Source organism: Lynx rufus, unplaced genomic scaffold (assembly GCF_022079265.1).
Source record: "Lynx rufus isolate CCGP_SWC_20201006 ecotype Redwood Valley unplaced genomic scaffold, mLynRuf1.p SCAF_1, whole genome shotgun sequence".
NCBI lineage: Eukaryota > Metazoa > Chordata > Mammalia > Carnivora > Felidae > Lynx > Lynx rufus.
The window spans coordinates 110878497-110900214 of record NW_025814823.1 but is presented as its reverse complement, the minus strand read 5'-3'; the positions used below and the strand labels follow the sequence as shown (position 1 = coordinate 110900214).

General features: G+C 46.1%; 1 non-coding gene across 1 annotated transcript; it reads right to left on the bottom strand.

Annotated features, from left to right (window-relative positions):
* Positions 1-20890: 20890 nt before the first annotated feature.
* TRNAN-GUU (transfer RNA asparagine (anticodon GUU)) lies at positions 20891-20963 on the bottom strand. Its single transcript has one exon. It is a non-coding gene; the product is annotated as a tRNA-Asn (tRNA).
* Positions 20964-21718: the final 755 nt, after the last annotated feature.

Sequence of the window (21718 nt, the reverse complement as noted above, 5' to 3'; positions counted from 1 at the left end):
GGGAACCAGGAGCTGAAGGGGTAAGGCTGCTACAATCACCTTCTAGGTGAAACTGATTTGGCCTGACCAGCAGCCCCTCAGGCAACAAAACGTCCTGCCTTCCACTCACACTACTCAGCACTTCTCTCTTCTCAGAATGACCTGGCGTTCCTGAGCTGGCGTCAGAACTCTGGCACCTGACTCCCACCCAAGTTCTCTGCCTGACATCGGGTTGCAGGACACCCCCACCCCTGCATGCTTGCTTCTCGGTTTGACTTCCTTTTTCAAATCGGATTTAATTTCAAAGTTAAAAAAAAATTTGTTTAAAGTAGCTCTATGCCCCAACATGGGGCTTGAACTCACAACCCCGAGATCAAGAGTCACATGCTATACCGATGGAGCCAGCCAGGTGCCCCAAAAAGTTTTTATTCATTCTTTAAAATTGACTTTTACTGATGTAAGTAATACAGACATTGAGGGCTGGGGGAAACATGGTTAAAGTGAAAGTTCTCCCATCCCAGTACCCGGCCTGGCAGTTACCCGCTGGGTGGGTCTTCTTCCAGTCTTTTCAACGCATTTTTCATTTATATGTATACAGATAATGAGGATAGATAGTTTGTTTGGTATACTGTTTTTTTTAAACATGAATCTGAGTTCTGTGTATTATTAAGCAACCTCTTTTTCCACTTAAGAGTACATCTTGAAGATCTTTGTAACAGCATCATTGCACATCATTGTATGTAAACCCACCTCATTCTTTTTTTTAAATAATTTTTTTGATGTTTATTTTATTTTTGAGAGAGAGAGAGAAAGAGAGAGAGACAGAGAGAGAGGGAGACACAGTATTGGAAGCAGGCTCCAAGCTCTGAGCTGTCAGCACAGAGCCTGACACAGAGCTGGAACTCACAAACCGCGAGATCATGACCTGAGCCGAAGTCAGACCCTCAACCGACTGAGCCAGCCAGGTGCCCCCCACCTCATTCTTTTATAATGACAGCACAGTCTTCCCAAGTGTGTACTCCCATAGGTTAATTAACTATTCTCTCACTGATGAATATTCATTTATACTGTTTCTGGATTGTCACCATCACAAGCAACACTGTGACAAACATACTTGTATATGACTCTCAGCCTAGCTCAACTTGAGGATAGCTGTCTTGTTTGGTGATGAGATGTCTGTTAGGGGAGGTATTCAAGTAAAAGGTGAAATGATATGCCTTCCCCACCACTGAACAGTGATGCTCAAAATTTATTGTACAGGAGAATTACCTGGAAAGCTTTCTGAGCTACCAATTGCTGAGCCAGACCTCTGGAGTTTCTGGGTTAGGAGGTCTGGGCTGGCCTGCGAATATGCATTTCTAACTAGTTCCCAGGTGAGGCTGCTGGGTCAGGGAACTTATTTTGAGAATCACTGCCTTCAAGGTGTTGGCTGCTTGGCTTCCCCTTGCTTAAAGAGTCATATTACCCTAGGGAGACAATGTTCACGGAGAATTCACTCTGGGCTTCTCACTCTACTGAGAAGTGAGTGTTCCAACTGGCTTCCCCCTCTGGGTGGCAGGGCCCTTCAGGGTACTGGTAGTAGGTCCAGAGATCTGTCTAGCAAGGCTGTCCCTGCAGATGTTCTGGCTGGTTCTGGAAGCCTGGAGCCTCTTATCTCTAGATACAGCCTTCGAGGCCAGCCCTTTTGGGGCACCACCCCCCACCCCTGCACGTCACCCCATTCTCCCCTCTGGAGCCTAAGGAAAGGCTGAGGCTGGTGAGGAAGTGCTCTGAAAGGACAGGAGACCTGAAAGGACAGGAGACCACATCTCCAGAGAGGGTCTTCTAAAGGCATTGAGGTTTCAGGACATCCAGGCACTCTTTGTTCCCTGCTGCACTGCATGAGGTCACCCTGGGGTTTGGGAGGAAGCATCACTGGGTGGGGGTGTGGGAACCTGGAGCCCTGACCCTTGGAACTAACAACATCCCTTTTTCCTGGGCCTTCATGGTGACTTTGAGAGGGACACGACTGCACCTGAGGATGGTCACCTTGTAGGCTGAGGGTCAGACCTCACTGGGCATTTGGCCAGTGCCTCTGGCTAGAGCTGAGTTTGGACACGCCGCAGCCTACCAGTCTCCTTGCCCTTTGACTCCTGGGATATTGTTCATAAACATCAGCAACCTTGATCGTCAGAAAGAAGCTTCCTCTAGACTCCTGGCTTCTTTGTCTGTTGCAGTTACCAGAAGGCAGAAGAGAAGAAGCCCTAGCCACTGTGCCACACATCTGGTGGGAGGGATGGGAGCTCCTTTGGAGCTTAGGAGAGCTGCTCCGGGCCCCTCTCTGGTGGGGGCAAAGTTTGGATCCAACTCTAATCCAGTGCAGAAATGTTATTTGAGGCAGGCTGGTGTGCCTTTGTGCCTCTCTCTTGGGGGGAAAGAGAGACAGACAAAATGCGAGAGGGAGAGAGACAGAGAGAGAGAGAGAGAGAGAGAGAGAGAGAGAATGAGTGGGTGAGGAGTAGAGAGAGAGGGGGAGAGAGAGAATCCCAAGCAGGCTCCACACAGTCAACACACAGCCTGACATGGCCCTTGATCTCATGACCCTGAGATCATGACCCTGAGATCATGACCCGAGCTGAAATCAAGAGTCAGATGCTTAACCCTCTGACCCACCCAGGTGCCCCCGGGGGGTGATGTCTAAAATCTTGAATACCTTCTCTGATGGGTTCATGGTTGTCTTCCCAGCACTTGGCACATAGTGCCTAACACAGCCTGTTGAATGGGTGAATAATGAACGTAAAATAATACTTAGAAGGTGTCTGCAGGATGGGCTCAGGCTGCTCAATCCCTGGATATGGGGGCTAGACGGTAGGGCCAGCTACGAAGCTGTTTGAGGCCCTCTCTGCACCCCTGCAGCTGTTGGAGGTCTGAGTCCCACAGCAGGAACAACCACTGCACAACCTCAAATGTGAAAGGAGCCCTGGGCAAGCTCTGTGGCCTGTGCAGGGGTTACCCTGGAACAGGCCTAACCACAGGGGGGAGTGGGAGAGGGGACACCACGGAGGGGGTAGATTGGCTCTCAGCGGGAGCCCTATTCTGGCGGTGTGAGCTCCAGTCATGGCCATGCTCTGTCCAGTATCCCATCAGCCACCGGCCTTAACTTGCTAACTCTGCAGTAATACTGGAACTGGGGGGTTGGGAGGGAGAGAATTTTAATCCTTTCAGACTCAAATCTTAACTTCTCATTTCTTTCAAGACACCCGCTCCTAACCCAAAAAACGAAAGCCGAGGCTGGGGGAATTCTGCACAGTGGAAAAGCTCAGAGTGTTACTTTTGTTCTGGGTCTGGCTGGTCCTGTGCAGCTCGCATCTCAGATCCGAGGCTCCCCGGGCGAATGGCGTTGCGAGTCTGCAGGTCGGGGTCCCGAGTGGGACTGGGTCGAGGACTTGAAGGGTGTCCCCCGAGGCTGGGAGAGCAAGATGTCCCCAACTGCGCGGAGCCTGCACGCCTGCTCGGCCACGCGCGCCCCTCGCTTGCTCGGTGGGGAAGGGGCAGCCCTAGGAGGCTTCCCTTTGTGGGCCTCCGAGTCCGGCCCCTTCCTCCGCCCGCCCCAAACGGAGCGCTTTGAAGTGGCCGCGATCTCAGCCCCCTTCCCCCTCGCGGCGCCGCCCCCGCTGTGCCCGCACCTTGGCAGTGGCCGAGTGCTTTGCATGGAAATGCGCCCTTGGCACCCGCTGGGCACTCTTTGTAAATTCATCCCCGGGGAGGCCCAGCCCTGGGGCCGCTCGGGGGGGGGGGGGGGGATCGCCTGCGGGGTCCCGAGGTCGAGGTGTGTACAGTTAGCCCCCTCATGCTTCTTTCACGATTCAATACCTCCTCCCGACTTAGGGCGGGACTTTCAGAGTTCCTCAGTGGCTCCTCTGGAGGAAATGGGGCGGGCTGTGGGGTATGCGGGAACTAGTTTTCAACGGAAAATCCAACAGGCCCTTTTGGCAACATATTTGTACCAGTGCAGACCTTTGATCTAGCAAGTCCATTGCTATGAAAACAACCATAGATGTGTGCAAAGATGTTAGAACTGGGAAACCGTGGAAATATCTAGCAGTAGAGATTGGTTATATTCTCTAATTAGTTTACCACTGGTCATACACCGTTGGAAAAATCCACTTCAAATCATTAGCAGTGATGATATATTTACTACCCAAAAAATGCTCTTGATATTAAATTAAAGCAATAACACTATATCCCTGTATGGAAAAAAGACTGGAGAATATAGGATACCAGCTTATTAGTTTTCTCTGGATGCTGAGATACAGGAGACTATTACTGTTGTAGGCTTTCCTGAGATTCTTTATGCTTCATGCCATAATCATGTATTTTAAGATAATTTTTATTTAAATTTTTTTTTCAACGTTTATTTATTTTTGGGACAGAGAGAGACAGAGCATGAACGGGGGAGGGGCAGAGAGAGAGGGAGACACAGAATCGGAAACAGGCTCCAGGCTCTGAGCCATCAGCCCAGAGCCTGACGCGGGGCTCGAACTCCCGGACCGCGAGATCATGACCTGGCTGAAGTCAGACGCTCAACCGACTGCGCCACCCAGGCGCCCCTAAGATAATTTTTATTTAAATAAAACTCCTGTTTTAAGATTATAAAAAAAAAATTTACCACACTTCTCAGTAATTTCTTTTCTTTAAAAAAATTTTTTTTGGGGCGCCTGGGTGGCGCAGTCGGTTGAGCGTCTGACTTCAGCCAGGTCATGATCTCGCGGTCCGTGAGTTCGAGCCCCGCGTCAGGCTCTGGGCTGATGGCTCAGAGCCTGGAGCCTGTTTCCGATTCTGTGTCTCCCTCTCTCTCTGCCCCTCCCCCGTTCATGCTCTGTCTCTCTCTGTCCCAAAAATAAATAAACGTTGAAAAAAAAATTAAAAAAAAAATTTTTTTTAATGTTTATTTATTTCTGAGACAGAGACTGAGCATGAGTGGGGGAGGGGCAGAGAGACAGGAAGACACAGAATCAGAAGCAGGCTCCAGGCTCAGCGTTGTCAGCACAGAGCCTGACACCGGGCTGGAACTCACCAACCGTGAGATCATGACCTGAGCTGAAGTCAGTTGCTCACCAACTGAGCCACCCAGGCGCCCCATCTTTTCTTCTTCTTCTTCTTTTTTAATGTTTATTTACTTTTGAGGGAGAGAACATGAACAGGAGAAGGGCAGAGAGAGAAGGAACAGAGGATCCGAAGCAAGCTCTTTGTAGACAGCAGGTATAGAGCCTGACATGGGGCTCAAACCTATAAACCGTGAGATCATGGCCTGAGCTGAAGTCAGATGCTTAACCAACTGAGCCACCCAGGCACCCCTATTTTTCTCTTTTCAAAACAGGCATTCAGTCTGTGGGATGGGTGGGCGATTATTATTCCCATTTCACAGAAGGAAAGACTGGTGCCTTGGGAGGTAATGGGTAGCTTATAGGTATAGGGCAGTGCAGGGCCAGACCTGGTGTTCTTCCACAGCACAAAACTCCTTCCAGCTGGCAGAGCACACGTGGAGTCATGGAGTGGAAATAGGGAGGGGTGGGGTGCAGACCAGAGCTGCAGGCCAGAGCCCCATCAGGGTGTGGCCAGGACCCAAGCATTCTTGGCTTCCCTACCACCTTCAGCATGCAAACCACCCCACCGCAACCGAATCTGCAACAATGGTGAAATGAAGAGAATTATTAGATAGTGTTAAAGCACAGGAACTTGAGTCCCAGACCACGGTCCAGTCTCTCAGATGTCCTGGGTCTGGTCCGACGCTACTCAGGGGAGCTTAGGGTGATGGAGGGAGCTTCCACCAGACTGGGACTTGTCAAACATTCAGCTTTCTTCCTTTCCCCCCACCCCTCTTTTGTTTTTTGTTTTTTTTTTTTTTAGTCAGCTTTCTTCCTAAAAAATTAGCTAGCTATTGGGGTGCCTGGCTGGCTCAGTCCGTAGAGCATATGACTCTTGATCTCTGGTCATGAGTTCAAGCTCCACGTTGGATGTGGAGCTTGCTTAAAAAAAAATTAGTTAGCTGTGGGAGAGTCCCTCCACCTCAGTGAGGGCATCATCCCCTCCCCCTCCCCCATCCATTATGGCTGGTCTCTCTCATCCACTTTAAGAACAGGGGACGGTTGGTGGGGGGACAAGTGTGGAGGAGAGGTCTGTTGTCTTGGGATGTATTCAGAGGGTTTGAGCCCCAGTGAAATGGCTACAGGCATTGAAATGGGCCCCTCAGTCTTCATCATAAGGTTTAGAGAACACTAAAAAAAATTTCCCTTTTCTCTAGTTAGCTTTGGTGATCTTTTGATGTTCTTGTTTCTAACTTGGCAGTTTATAAGTCATTCTATGCCTCTGAGTTCTTTAACATTCATCTTTGCGTTCCTCTGAAAGCACAGTAAAATCTGGGGGGTGTCTGTGTGGGCGGGAGTTTTGCTGGGGCCCCCAGAGGGTACTGCTACTAAGTAAAATTCGCTTTTACTCAAACACACAAAATCACCTCCCGGAGAACTTTTCTCTGTTCTAAGTTCGCTTATACCTCAATCCTTAGATGGAAGAGGCACAAGGATTTCTGAGCAGAAAAAATGGAATCTCTCTATACTCAGCCACATTGTAGTGAAAGGTCATGACACCAGAGACCATGAGAAGATCCATAAAGAAGACCACAGAAAGAAGAAACATTCCCTACAAAGAAATGATCGTGAAACAGACTTCTTATCAGCAATGAGAGACAAGAATGCCATTTTCAAAGTGCTGAGGGAAATAAGTGCCCTTTTATGCTAAAATTTTATGCTAAACTACCTGTTATTCAAGAATGAGGGCAGGGGCCCGCCTTGGGTGGCTCAGCCGGCTAAGCATCTGATTCTCAATTTCAGCTCAGGTTATGATTTCTCAGGTTTGTGAGTTCGAGCCCTGCATCTGGGTCTGAGATGATGGCGCGGAGCCTGCTTGAGATTTAATCTCTCCCTCTCTCTCTCTCTGCCTCTTCCCCACTCAAACTCTCTCTCAAAACTTAATAAATAAACATTTATAGAAAAAAAAACAGAATGAGGGCAGTGGAGGAGGGTAGGAGGTGGGCTAGATGGGTATTAAGGAAGGCACTTGTTGGGATGAGCGACAGGTGTTGTACGTAAGTGATGAATCACTAAATTCTACTCTTGAAACCAACACTACGCTATATGTTAAACTAACGTGAATTTGAATAAAATCTTGGATGGAAAAAAAAAGAATGAGGGCAAAATAAAGATATTTCAGACCAAAAAAAAACCCCCAAAAACCAGTGATCTCTTACACGCCCTCATGGAAAGATCTGCTAAAGGATATTCCTCAGAAAGAAATGAATTAATCCTTGAAGGAAGGAATTGAAGGGAAAAAGCAACATGGAGAAAAAGCATGCATGTGGATAAATCGAAGTAAGCCTGTATCTAAAAAGCAGCAATAATAAAACTGGCAACTAACTGTGGAGCATTTAAAAACAAGAAAGGATCAAGTACTAGGCAACAATAATGACGAAGATGTGACAGGGCAGGTGCCTGTCCGGCTCCATCGGTGGAACCCGTGACTCTTATTTTTGAGTTCGAGCCTCATGTTGGGTATAGAGATTACTTGAAAATAAAATCTTCAAAAAAACCAAAAAGGATGGGACAGGGTCATTGGTGTAAAGCATTCTAAGATTCTTTGGTTGTTTTGGAAGAGGGTAGAACAGAAAGTGAATTTATCATGATGCTAAGAGAGCATAAGCTGCAGGCCGATTCTTTGTACTCTTTTCTCTCTCTCTTTTTTAACGTTTATATATTTATTTTGAGAGGGCTGAGAGGCAGAGAGAGAGAGAGAGAGGGAGAGAAAGGGAATTCCAAGCAAGCTCCGTAAGGAGCCCAACATGGGGCTAGGACCCATGCCCACAAGATCATGACCTGAGCCCAAATCAGGAGTCAGATGCCTAACCCAGGTGCCTGTGTACTCTTTTTTCTTAAAGAAGTCTCCCAAGTTGAATAAGTCTCAGGTTCCGTAAGACCTAGACCTGCCTCTGGGGTAGGGTTAATGTTCTCTTTTTCTTCTTTTTTTTTTAATGTTTATTTTTTATTTTTATTTTTAAGAGAGAGAGTGAGGGAGACCAAGGATCTGAAGCAGGCTCCAGGCTCTGTGCTGACAGCAGAAAAAACAATGTGGGGCTTGAACCCCACGAACCGTGAGATCATGACCTGAGCAGAAGTTGCACGCTTAACCGACTGAGCTACCCAGGCACCCCAGGGTTAATGTTTTCTATTTATGATTTTATTAGAAGAGTTGTATAAGTTTTTAAAAACATAAAGATGACCTCCTGAAAGTATAAGGAACAAAATGCATAACTTCTAACCTGGTAGGGAAAAAAAAAAGATTCCCCAACTGTCACGTGATAATAAAGTTTTTTTTATTGAGATGTAATTGGCATACAACCTTCTATTAGTTGCAGGTGTACAACATAATGATTCAGCATATGTATATATTGCAAAATGCTGATCACAGTCTAGCTAACATCCATCACCACATATAGTTAAAAATAGTTTTTTTGCTAACAGAATTTTTAACCAAGCAAATTTAAAACCTACATCTCTCATCCTTCTTTAATTATAGACATGGCTGATGGCAAGTGACCAGAAGTGATGTTGCAACTTGTAGGTTGCCATTTGAAAGGAAGGGAGATTATGGGGCACCTGGGTGGCTCAGCTGGTTGAACATCTGACTTTGGCTCAGGTCACGATCTCAAAGTTTGTGAGTTCGAGCCCCGCGTCGGGCTCTGTGCTGACAGCTCAGAGCCTGGAACCTGCTTCAGATTCTGTGTCTCCCTCTCTATGTTCCTCCTCTGCTCATGCTTTGTCTCTCTCTCTCTCTCTCAAAAATAAAATAAACATTAAAAAAAGGTAAAAAAAATTTCCATGTTGTTTAAGCCATTTTATTTATTTATTCATTTTTTTTTAATTTTTTTTTCAACGTTTATTTATTTTTGGGACAGAGAGAGACAGAGCATGAACGGGGGAGGGGCAGAGAGAGAGGGAGACACAGAATCGGAAACAGGCTCCGGGCTCTGAGCCATCAGCCCAGAGCCTGACGCGGGGCTTGAACTCCCGGACCGCGAGATCGTGACCTGGCTGAAGTCGGACGCTTAACCGACTGCGCCACCCAGGCGCCCCTGTTTAAGCCATTTTAAATTTGACACCTTAGCAAAAGCAGCTGAATCAATTTACTAATTTACTAAGTGTAAATGCAGATATGTGAGAAAGTACAGTAAAAGTGAATGAATTAGGCTCACCAGTTAAAAGACAATGATATTCAGGTCAGAATAAAACAAAACTGAAATAAACACAGCCACATTTGCTTGTTATGTATATTCACAGTGTATTACCAGGATTGAATAGTTGCAACAGAGACTGTATGGCCTGCAAAGTGAAAAATAATTACTACATTGTCCTTTATGGAAAAAGTTTAATGACCCTTGAACTAGGTCATGTAGAGGCTGCCCTTTAGGCAACAGGCTTGAGCAATGCCTGAGGAAGGAAAAAGGGCCCACGGTGACCCCCCGGGCTGAATGCAAACAGGCTCATGAAGAGACCCGTAGCCATAGGCTCTACCTACTCAATGGGATACTTACAACCAGGCATAGTGACCAGAAAAAGGGAAAATTCGATACGTTCCCATACCTCCCCATTCTGCCCTATAACTGTGCCTGCCCCCACCTTCCTCCCCCATTCCCGCCCTGCCTCCTCGCAGGACAGCTTCTCCTTTGCTGTCCTGCCCGCTAAACCCTTGGGGTGTATTCAATAAATTTCTATCTCTTTTGGGGCGCCTGGGTGGCTCAGTCGGTTAAGCGGCCGACTTCGGCTCAGGTCATGATCTCGCGGTCCGTGAGTTCAAGCCCCACGTCGGGCTCTGTGCTTACAGCTCAGAGCCTGGAGCCTGTTTCAGATTCTGTGTCTCCCTCTCTCTGACCCTCCCCCGTTCATGCTCTGTCTCTCTCTGTCTCAAAAATAAATAAACGTTAAAAAAAAAAATTCTATCTCTTTTGTTCTGCCTTGGGTGAATCCTTTCACCAGCACCACCCCCACCCCACTGGCCATCACCTGATTGGAGCACCCCACATCTGGTGCTTTCCCCCATTCCAGATGAGCCCTACATGTCATAAGGCATATCAAAAATAATGATCATACCACATTCTCTGATCTTAACAAAATAAGATTAGAAATTAAAATAAAAGAAATAGTCCAAATAACCCCATTACATTTGAAAACATGTCCAAATAATTCACATGGAAAAGAAGAAATCATGAAGGAAATTACAAAATATTTGGAAGTGGAGGATATGGAAACATCACATAAGAAAATTTGTGTTGTGGAATGTCAGCTAGAACAACGATTAGAGAGAAATTTGTATCCCTTAAAAATATATTTGAGAAAGACTAAAAAATTAATAAGCTTAGTACAATAAGTTCAACACAGGAACTAGAAAAAGAACAACAGAACAATCTGAAGAAAGTAGAGAAAGGGAAATAAGAATGGAAGCAAAATAAAAACAAAGAAGCAGCAGACAGATAAGAGCCAAAGTTAGTTCTTTGAAAAGATGAAGACAAACCTCCAGCAAGATGGACCAACCAAAAAAGAGAAAAGCAATAAGTAATACTAGATTGATTAATTTACTACATTAATTTACAAATTGAATTAATTTAAAATAATTAAAAAGTGAATGTAATAAAAGATCCTATAGAGATTAAAAATGTTTTGCGGCGCCTGGGTGGCGCAGTCGGTTAAGCGTCCGACTTCAGCCAGGTCACGATCTCCCGGTCCAGGAGTTCGAGCCCCGCGTCAGGCTCTGGGCTGATGGCTCAGAGCCTGGAGCCTGTTTCCAATTCTGTGTCTCCCTCTCTCTCTGCCCCTCCCCCGTTCATGCTCTGTCTCTCTCTGTCCCAAAAATAAAAAAAATAAAATAAAATAAAAATGTTTATTTATTTTTGAGAGAGAGAGAGAGCCTGCATGAGCATGTGCACATGGGGGAGGGGCAGAGAGGGAGGCACACAGGCACCCCAATCCTGTAGAGATGTTTTAAAAATGTTTATTTATTTTGAGGGAGAGAAAGAGTGAGAGCCCGCGCACAAATGCAGGAGGGGCAGAGACACAGGGAGAGAGAGAATCCCAAGCAGGCTCTGCACTGTCAGCACAGAGCCATACATGGGGCTCCGATCTCACAACCTTGAGATCATGACCTGAGCTTAAATCAAGAGTAGAGCGCTTAACCAACTGAGCCACCCGGGTGCCCCTCCTATGTACTATTAATATTAAGGGAAGCTAGGTGATAGATAACCTGTTAACAATCTTTGCACAACTTTACTGTAAATCAAAGTTATTTCAAAATTAAAAGTGTATTTTAAACAACTAGCAGTCCTGCAACATACTGGAAAAACAGCTGGGCAAATCTTTTTACAGGTGACTTTTGTCAAATAATTCAAGGAATAGATATTCCTCTTTTACTTAAATTGTTCTGGAGGCATCTGAGTGGCTCAGTTGGTTGAGCATCCAAATTTGGGTCAGGTTATCATCTCTTAGTGCCTGGGTTTGAGCCCCACATCGGGCTCTGGGCTGACAGTTCAGAGCCTGGAGCCTGTTTCAGATTCTGTGTGTGTGTCTCTCTCTCTCTGCCCCTCCCCCACTCACATTCTGTCTCTCTCAAAAATAAATTAACAATAAAAAAATTATAAAATTATTTTTAAAAAGAATTATGTTAAAAATTAAATAAATTGTTCTAGTGGTTCCTGGGTAGCTCAGTCAGTTAAGCAACCAACTCTTGGTTTTTGGCTCAGATCATGATCTCACGGTTTGTGAGTTTGAGCCCCAAATCAGGCTCTGCGCTGACAGTGCAGAGCCTGCTTGGGATTTTCTCTCTCTCTGCCCCTCCTACACTCACTCTCTCTCTTTCTCTCAAAAATAGATAAATAAACTTAAAAAAATAATAAATTGTTCTAGAAAATTGAAAAAGAAGTAATGCTTCCTAATTAACTTTATGAGGTTAATATAATCTTAATATGCAAGGTGGTCAAGGACAATATGAAAAAAGAATTATACACCAATCTCACTTACTTCATCCTAAATATTAGCAAACTGAATATATGTATAATTGATACAGCAGGGATACAAAAATAATTTAAAATTAGAAAATCCCAAGTAACTTATCATATTAACATAGTAAAAAAGAAAACCCATATAATCATCTTAATAGATACAAACAGAAATAGCATTTGTTAAAAATTTAACATCACTCATTGTAAAAACTCTTGACCAACTCAGAATTGAAGGAAACTTCCTGAACCTGAGACAAAATAGCCATCAAATACCTACAGCAATGGATATCCTTAATGGTACAATATCAGAAGTATTTCCTTTAACATACGGTATCAGCACTAGCACAGTAACACAAGAAATGAAAAGAATACAAATTACAATGGAAGAAAAAAATTGCAATTTTATGTGCAGATGACATGATTACCTACATAAAATATTCAAGGAAATCTACAGGTGAACTGAACTAAGAAGCACTCAGTAATGACTGCATATAAGGCTTATATAAAAAAAAAAAGTGATATAAAACATTTAATTGTTTCCCAGAGGGAAGATAGGGAATGGGGTGAAGGATGGTCTTTAGCCAGATGTATAAAGTTTGTTTGTTTGTTTTAACGTTTATTTATTATAGAGAGAGAGATACAGAGCATGAGCAGGGGAGGGGCAGAGAGAGGGGGAGACACAGAAGCAGGCTCCAGGCTCTGAGCTGTCAGACACAGAGCCTGACGTGGGGCTTGAACTCACAAACTGTGAGATCATGACCTGAGCCGAAGTCAGATGCTCAACTGACTGAGCCACCTAGGAGCCCTGAGATGTATAAAGTTTGTTTCTTAAAAGAAAGAAAGATGTAGGAGATCCAAAACAAATAGTCTCGTTTGTTAAATCTGGATGATGGGTACAAGTATGTTACATTGTTTTCTTTTAAAAACCATTCTATGGGGCGCCTGGGTGGCTCAGTCGGTTAAGCGTCCGACTTCGGCTCAGGTCATGATCTCACAGTCCGTGGGTTCGAGCCCCGCGTCGGGCTCTGTGCTGACGGCTCAGAGCCTGGAGCCTGCTTCAGATTCTGTGTCTCCCTCTCTCTCTGACCGTCCCCCATTCACGCTCTGTCTCTCTCTGTCTCAAAAATAAATAAACATTAAAAAAAAAATTAAAAAAAATAAAAACCATTCTATGTAATATACATAACACACATTCAATGACTTATGCAACATATATGCTATTTATGAAGTATAACTTAAAAATGAGCCCTACCACACCTCCATCTAACTGAAAAACTAGAATTTTACCAACACCATTTTACTACCTGTGTCCTCCTTCCTTATTCCTTGTCTCTTAGTGCAAAAGTAAGCCCTATTCTGAATGTTGCATTTATAAATTCTTTACTTTAAATTTTTTTAAGTTTATTTATTTATTTTGAGAGAGAGAGAGAGCAGAGGAAGGGCAGAAAAGAGAGAGGGGGAGAGAGAATCCTAAGCAGGCTCCATGCTGTCTGTGCAGAGCCTGATGCGGGGCTTGAACTCATAAACTGTGAGATCATGACCTGAGCCTAAATCAAGAGTCATATGTTTAACTGACTGAGCCATCCAGGTGCCCCATAAATTCTTTACTTTTTTAAAATGGAGTTTGATCTATCATATTAGTTTTTATACTTTTCCATGTGTTTGAAATGCTTCAAAATTAAAAGGCAATTGATGTTGCCAAAGGTGTCTTGTGAAAATCTTCCAAAGAAAAGTGATTTTCAAAAATAATTCTTCAGAAGCATTTTTGGAAGGGCACCTGGCTGGCTCCGTTGGAAGACCATGTGACTCTTGATCTTGGGGTTGTGAGTTTGAGCCCCATGTTGGGTGTAGAGATTACCAAAAAACATGATGATGATGATGATGATGATAAAACTTAAATTTTTCTTTAATGTTTATTTTTGAGAGAGAGAGACAGAGACAGAGCTCGAGAGGGGAAGGGCCAGAGAAAGAGGGAGACACAGAACCTGAAGCAGGCTCCAGGCTCTGTCAGCACAGAGCCAGATGCAGGGCTCGAGCTCACCAACCACGAGATCATGACCTGAGCCGAAGTTGGACGCTTAACCGTCTGAGCCACCCAGGTGCCCCATAATAAAACTTTAAAAAAGGGGTTCTTTGGAAAGAGTACTGGGAAGAGCTTTCATTTCCTTATCTGTGCCACTTAACTATTCATTGGACAATACTTCCTGAGCGAGCACCTCCCCGGTGCCAGGCTTTGTGCCGGATTTGGAGGATCAGACTCCTAGTGTCAGAGTGGGTAGGGGGGCGTTGGCTGGGATAATGTGTGTGAAGCATGGTGGCTGCAGCACGGGTGACCATCATTATTCCTGGCTCTGAGAAATGGCACAAGGTTTTCAGCTTCCAAGATAAAGAGTCAGTCTCTCATTAGCTGCCCTTGGCTTATTGTTCCCAGCACGTGTTCATTAGAGTGTGTGTTGAGCCTGTTCCACACGGCCCGGCGTGTAAATGAGTCATCACCAGCAGAGGCCCTTAGTGGAGCAGCCCTGGCACCGGAGAGTATGTAGGGTACAGGGAGACCCGTAGATTTCGTGGATCCGGGGATGAAGGATGGAGCCCTGGCGGGGGTGTGATTTTGCTCCTGAAGTAGACACAGAGTCCCCAGGGCCTCTGCCCAGGCCTGGCTTTGGCTCTCATTTCTTGCCGTTTGTGCTTCTCTGTGTCACCTTTAGCCACATAATCAAATATGGGTAACACAAGAAAATGAGCAAGACGTCAAACCTGGGTGGCATTTAGGTTTGCTGTTGCTGAGAAACTGTTTTGGAACTAAAAGAATTTTGTGTGGGACAGGATCGGAGGGGGGTGGCGGTGCGGGTGTGTCTGGCTTCATTGTTCGAGCACAAAAGAATCATCCGGTTCTCTGAAAGTTCTGGAAGCCCTTCCATGCTAAAATGGCCGGAGGATGTGCCAACGCTCAGAAGGCTTGAGGTTGCAGCTCCCATTAGTGGGGAGCTTTTGAAGCTAGCCTCCTGGCACTGTGTGCAAGGCTGCTCTAGGCCCTGGGTGTGGGGCCTGTCTTGGAGGGCAAGGCAGTGCCTGCCTCCTGGGACCCAATACCCACTGCACGGGGCAGGCGCCTTGGCATTAAACTCTCCCTTTCGGTTGGAAGATGCCGTCTTTGAAACTCCACCAGGCCTTGGTGCCAGCTGGTTTCCTCCTGGTCTAGAGCCAAGGAAGACCTGAGTCCAAGCACGCCCAAGCCTTCCACCCAGGCGTGCATCCCTGAAACAGCCTTGGCTCTGTGGCCCGAGAGCCCAAGAGCTTCATGTTGGCTGGCAGGTATGGAAGCCGTAAGACTGCCGGCCTCTCTTTCCCTGCTGCCCCAAGCCTAGAGCTCTGTCGCTCCCTGCCAGCATTGCCGCCTCACTGGCTGGCAAAGCCTGCTTGGGCAGAAGGCTGGTAATTTGTGACTCATGGCCCGTCTCTGACCACGGGCAGTGCTGAGTCACTGGGGCTTGCCTGTTCTGCCAAGGAGTGCCAGGGGTGGGGCAGCCCCCTCCAAAGGCACTGGCAGGGGCGAGGGAAGCCCACTCTGCACTGCTGGGTGGAGCTGGCCTCAGCTCATGGGGGGCAGAGCCCGCCTGCTGCGGCCACAGCCCTTTGAAGAAGTGTGAAGCCAGGCCAGTGCTGCTGTGTCATCTTGGGTCCGCTCTGTCCCTGGGACTGTGCTCCCCATCAGCCCTGACTGGAACATACCCCCCATCATCAAGGCTGGTGCGCTGGGCCAGTCTGCCCAGGGTCCTAAGAGTCTGGATGCTGGGTCAGCTGGGGACAGCAAGGCTGCTGACCTGGGTCCCCCAGCCACTCCCTTGACCTTCCTTCATTATTCACTTAGAAAATAAGGACAGAAGTGAAAACAGTGAGGAGCACCTTTTAATTTTTTCTGCTCATCAGATTGGCAAAACATTTAAAAGGACTAATGATGCCCAGTGTTGAAAAGAATGTAGGGAAACAGGTGGTGTTGGTGTATGAAAATGGCAGGGAGTGAGGAGCCTATTTCGGAAGGGCCACTTGGTAGTACCTGCTAATGTTTAAAAGACACATACACTTGGGGTGCCTGTGTGGCTCAGTCAGTTAAGCATCTGACTACGGCTCAGGTCATGATCTCATGGTTTGTGAGTTCGAGCCCCACGTTGGGCTCTGTGCTGACAGCTCAGAGCCTGGAGCCTGCTTGTGATTCTGTGTCTCTCTTCCCCTCCCCCGCTCACTCTGTGTCTCCTTCGAAAATAAAAACAAACATTTAAAAAAAAACTTAGAAAATGAGACAAAAACATTTTGCAATTCCAAGTAGCTCTGTAGGCGTGTATAACACAAGAGCTTATGTTCAAGAATGCTCACTGTATTCTTGCTTGCAACTGTAAAAAAAAAAAAGCAACAGTTAATGACCATTAATTGAGTGATGTATGAATAAACTAGACTCTACTTTTGCATACTCACAGCTGTTAAAAAGAACAAGGTAGATCTGTATGTACTGACTGTTAAGAAAGGATGTTTATGATATAAAGTGAAAAACAACTCCCAAAACCATGTGTGGAATATGTTCCTGTAAAACAAGCAAAACCCATGTATGCACACGTGTGTGTGCGTGTGCATGCATTACAAATCCACATAGGAAAAGGTCTGGAAGGCTGCTAATGGTGGTTTTCCCTGGGAACAGTTTGATAATTGAGATAATGGGAGACTTTCACTTTGTAATCTTTATATTCCCCTATTGTTACATTTTTGCAACACAAAATAAAAAGAAAAATAAATAAAAAGAAAAAAATTGAACACAAAATGAACAGTTGTCCTTACACGCATGACGAAGACCCAAATGTGAGTGTGGGTAGGTACATGTACATGCATGCGAGATAGGGGAAGGATTCCAGATTCCTCCTGCCTCCCCCAGGGCTGAAAACTCTTCCCAGAGCCCATCCTCCCTCAGGTCAGATCACCAGTGGGTGCCACAACCAAGTGTAACTCCGGTTCCTAAACAGCTTCCCGTCTCCACCTTCCAACGCTCCCTGTAGCTTCCTTGGTGGGGAGTGGGGGGGCGTACCCCCACCCTGTGTTCCCAGAACACCCTGCCTATCTCCTTTGTGGCCATTTCACACTGGTTACCCCCTACTGCACTCCCACACAGCACCAGCTAAGGTGGGATTCTGCCCCTCTTTGCTCTTCATTCATATGCACAGAGAGGGGCCTCAGTAAGTGCGTGGTGAGTGATATAAGAATGAATAATAAAGCAGCCAGCAGAGGGATGCTGGGGGAAGGGACCCCTGCCATCACTCAGCCCACTTTCCCCTCTAATGCCCAGATGCCTCTGCCGACACCCACAGGGACGAGGCAGCCACTGCCGTCCAAGGCAGCTCTCTGGCCCTTCCTATGCAGAGTAAGCGGCTGCCTGCGTTCATCATGGGGAGGGGCCGTGGCTCCAGCGTTTCCCAGGTAAATGTAAAGTCTGTGGTCAGTTCAGCAGGCAGTTGTGAAGCTTCACAGCCCGAAATGCAATACCACCCTCTCTCCAGCCGGGAGAGCCCCTCCCCCCCACCCCTGCCTGCTGCATATTCTACCTGCCTGGGGGACCTCATCAGTCCGAGCGGGACAGCCCCGCCCTAACCACCACGTCGTCGGCTGGGTAAACGAAGCATTAAAAACAAACTAATTAGTACTTCAGGGTAGCTTCATTCACAAAATTACCTCACCGAGGACATGTCTCATTTATAACCGACTTAATTAAAAGAAACTTGGTAAATTCCTGTAATAGATGAGGACAGCACTTTCTAGAAACGCCGTCATTGAAATGTTTTACTGCATGTATCAAATGGTTATTAAGTCTTTAATATCATAATTCCTGAAGAATGCCATTGTTAGTGACAAACAGGAATCCTGGCAACAAAGGAGCTAATTGTTCCCTTCTCTTGGCTCCGTAATGCACAGGAAGTCATAACTTCTCTGTTGTACTTCTTTTCTTTGCAGTTTTAATACGTATGAGTACATGCCAGCTCTGGGAGGAATCCACCATAAAGATTAAGAATGGGAAGAAGTCCTGTTTCTGACTGGTTGACAAGGGGTTTAGAAAAAACGCATCGTTCCCAGGTGAGGCTGTGACAGGCATTGGTTGAGTATCGGCCGCTGTGGGTGGGCTGGGGCCTCAGGGTAGCACAGAGATGTTGAATGACTCCCCCAAGTTGCCCAGCTAAGTGGATTTTGGAGAGAACCACCGTGCAGTGTTGGGTGGCCTGGGCAAGGCTCTCTGGGAATGTGCCCTGTGGCTGGCAGGATAAAGTATGCACGACCTGATCTCTTTCCCACCCACCCCGCCCCACAGCGCTTCCTCCCTACCCAGCTCCTGCGGACTGACTCCCTGCAGGAACCCTGAGCCGGTCTTTGTACAGGATGGTTGCCAGGTCTTCTCCCCTGAGCACCTGGCCCTGGAATGGCTGGTGGGAGGAGCCTAGAGATTGGTGCAGGGCTGGGCAGCAGGTCTGTTGATCCAGAGGAAACTAACAAAACGTGGGAACCTCCCAGGCTTCAGAGGGGGCATTGAAGGGTCTTAGGGAGGGAAGTGAAGGTATCTTTTTGCTGGCCTGCTGCCTGAACTGGGGAAGGGGCACAGCCACTCCTTGCTTCTGTTTCCTTTAACTAGGAAAGCAGTTCAAGTGTTATGAGGGCCTGTGTTTGGAGGCAGAGTGATTGAGTTTGAATCCTGCTTGGTTATATATTGTCGGATTTGGGGGCCTCTCTTCCTTAACCTTGCAGAATGGGGAGTGGGCCTCAGGGCGCAGAGGTCAGGGCTTCCAGGAGCCGGCTCATAAAACAGCCAGCGCAATGACTGGCACATGGGCAGTGCTCAGTAAACTGATTGGTATTGGTTGTCAATGATATTTCAACTGGGTTTAGAGGAAGGGGAAATAGAAATTGGAACAGATGGTGCCACATCCAGACGGCGAGCAAAGGGCACCCGCTGACTTTATCAATGAGTTCTCACAAATCATCAAACCCCTGAAAAAGAGCCCGACAGGAAAGGCAACGTGGGGAGCTCTGACCCCAGACCGAAAATGCAAGTTACTTTGCAACAGTCTGTGCTGGAAAGTGTGGGTTGTCCTGGTCACCGTATCCTGTGGTAGCACACTTCGGGTCTTCCTTCTAGAGGCAGCTGAGCACACTCAAGAGCTGCTTACGGTCTCTTAGCATCAGAACTGTTGGGACCAGTGGAACTGGCTAGACAGTTGGGGAACCCGAGGCACAGAGTGGGTGATTCGGGCTCCCATCTGGAGAGCTATGGCCGAGTTGGAGTCAGGGCCCAGCCTCCTGGCTCCTGGTCCAGTGCTCCTTGTAGAGTTCACTGCTGCAGCCCAGGCAGCCACTAGCCCCCTAGGCACCTTTGAGAGAACTGGAAGAAGGTGCCCTATCCTCCTAGCTGGAGGCTCTTGGCTGGATTTCAGCCTCACGACTCCCTTGACCATGTGCCCTCATGCAGGGCATCACCCAGAGACCATACATGTGGTATGATCTGCCCACTCTTCCTGAGCCAGGACTGTACATCCCATCACAGGCCTCGTTCATGGAGGGATTGGGTGGGTGTGGGTTGGCTTCCATGATCCTTCAGATGTTCCCATGGAGTTTTTGCTTGGGGTGGGAGGAAGTCTTTATCCATCTGGGTCACAGCCCCCTTCCTTATCCTGACTGCACCACCCACATGCCCAAAGCCCATTCACCAGAATCAATATACCCAGCAACATCCCCACTCCCGATTTGACTTATTTCTAATATTCTATTGGAAGAAATTTTGCATCCTTTGAGTTTTTCCAGAGGATTCTTAAGTCGGTTCTCATCAGGACAGTTCTGCCTAAGCTCCAGGTCAACCAAAAAAGCTTTTTAGAAGCTTCTAAGAAGAAATGGAAGACCTTGGGAGAAAGTCATTCATGTGTAGAAGAAGGGCAATCATTCCCCTGTAATTAGGAAAACAGCAGCCTCTGTATTTCACACTCTCCTTATTTCACATTCTTTTTTATCTCTGCCCCTGCCCAGAGGAATGGGGTGGGGGTGGGGGCTTGGAAGTGTAAATGGGGGTTTCTCTGCAGCGCATCCCCCAAAGGATGCCGGAAGAACTGAAGGGTTGAATAATTTAAAAGCAAACCGTATGATCACTAGAAAATAGAATTATTAACTTATCTCGAAAGGGAATGTATATCAAAGCTGGAAACGGTGGATGACATTATAAAAGAGAAGGTAGCAGATTTAATTCGTCTAAATTTCCATGTGTAAAAACAAAACAAAACAAGACAAAACAAAACAAAACATAATTGAGGGAGAAACATGCCTCAAAAGCTTTAAAAATGTTTGCACTGTTTGAATCAGTAGTTCAACTTACAGTGAGTCTCTGCTAATGAATAGCGCTTAAATATGGAGTTGAGTTAGACATAAAGTTGTTTATTGTAGAATTATTTATGACAGCAGGGGGAAGAAAAACAGAAAATAGCCTACATATGCAGTGATTGAGGAATGGCTAGGTCCATTTAAAAGAATGTTATGAAGTCATTTTATTTTTGAATGTTTGCATTTTTTTTTTAATTTTTAATGTTTATTTTTGAGAGAGAGAGCACGAGCGGGGGAGGAGCAGAGAAAGAGGGAGACACAGAATCTGAAGCAGGCTGTAGGCTCAGAGCTCTCAGCGCAGAGCCCGACGTGGGGCTCATACTCACGAGCTGCGAGATCATGACCTGAGCCGAAGTCTGGTGCTTAACTGACTGAGCCACCTCGGTGCCCCTGAATTTTTGAGTTTTTTAAAGATTTTATTTTTAGCAATCTCCACACCCAACGTGGGGCTTGAACCCACGGCCCCGCGTTCAACAGTCACATGTTCTACCAACTGAGCCAGCCAGGCGCCCCTGAAATCATTTCAAATGATGTTTCTAAACTGTTTGGGGCACCTGGCTAGCTTAGCCTGAAGCATGTGTAACTCTTAATCTTGGGGCTGTGGGTTCAAGCCCCACGTTGGGTGTAGAGATTATTAAAAATAAATAAACTTAAAAAATAATAAAAATGTTCACTGAGAGGTAGTGACATATAGCAACAGAAATATAGGTTTGATCTAAGCCAGACCTGGCATAGAAATCAGGAGCTACCTGTATAAACTTGGGACTTAATCTCTGTCTACATTTCGGTGTATACATCTACAAAATGGGGACAATAAGAGTACCTACTTCATAGGGATATTGTATGATATGAGATAATATATATAAAGTAGTCAGCACTAAGGAAGCCCTCAGTTGTCACATGTTATGATTATTATTCTTTTGTATAAGGTAGACAATTATCCATGCTCATTCATTCACTCATTCATTCAGCAAATATTTATTGAGGTCATATTTGTGCCAAGTGCGGAGCTACAATAGTAAATGAGTTAATGCTAAATGAAAGAAACAGAAAGTGTGCATGCATCTTGAGCGCAGCTGTGTTAAAAATAAAAAGATGCCTGGGGAAAAAAAGACTAGAAGGAAATATACCAAGATATTAGTTCTAATTGTCTCTGGGTAGTGAGGCCATTGGGTGATTGGTCCTTACTACCCAATTTTCATTAATGAGTATGAATTTCTTTTATGAGTAGTAATGAAGTTCCTATGTATTGAAAAAAGAGGA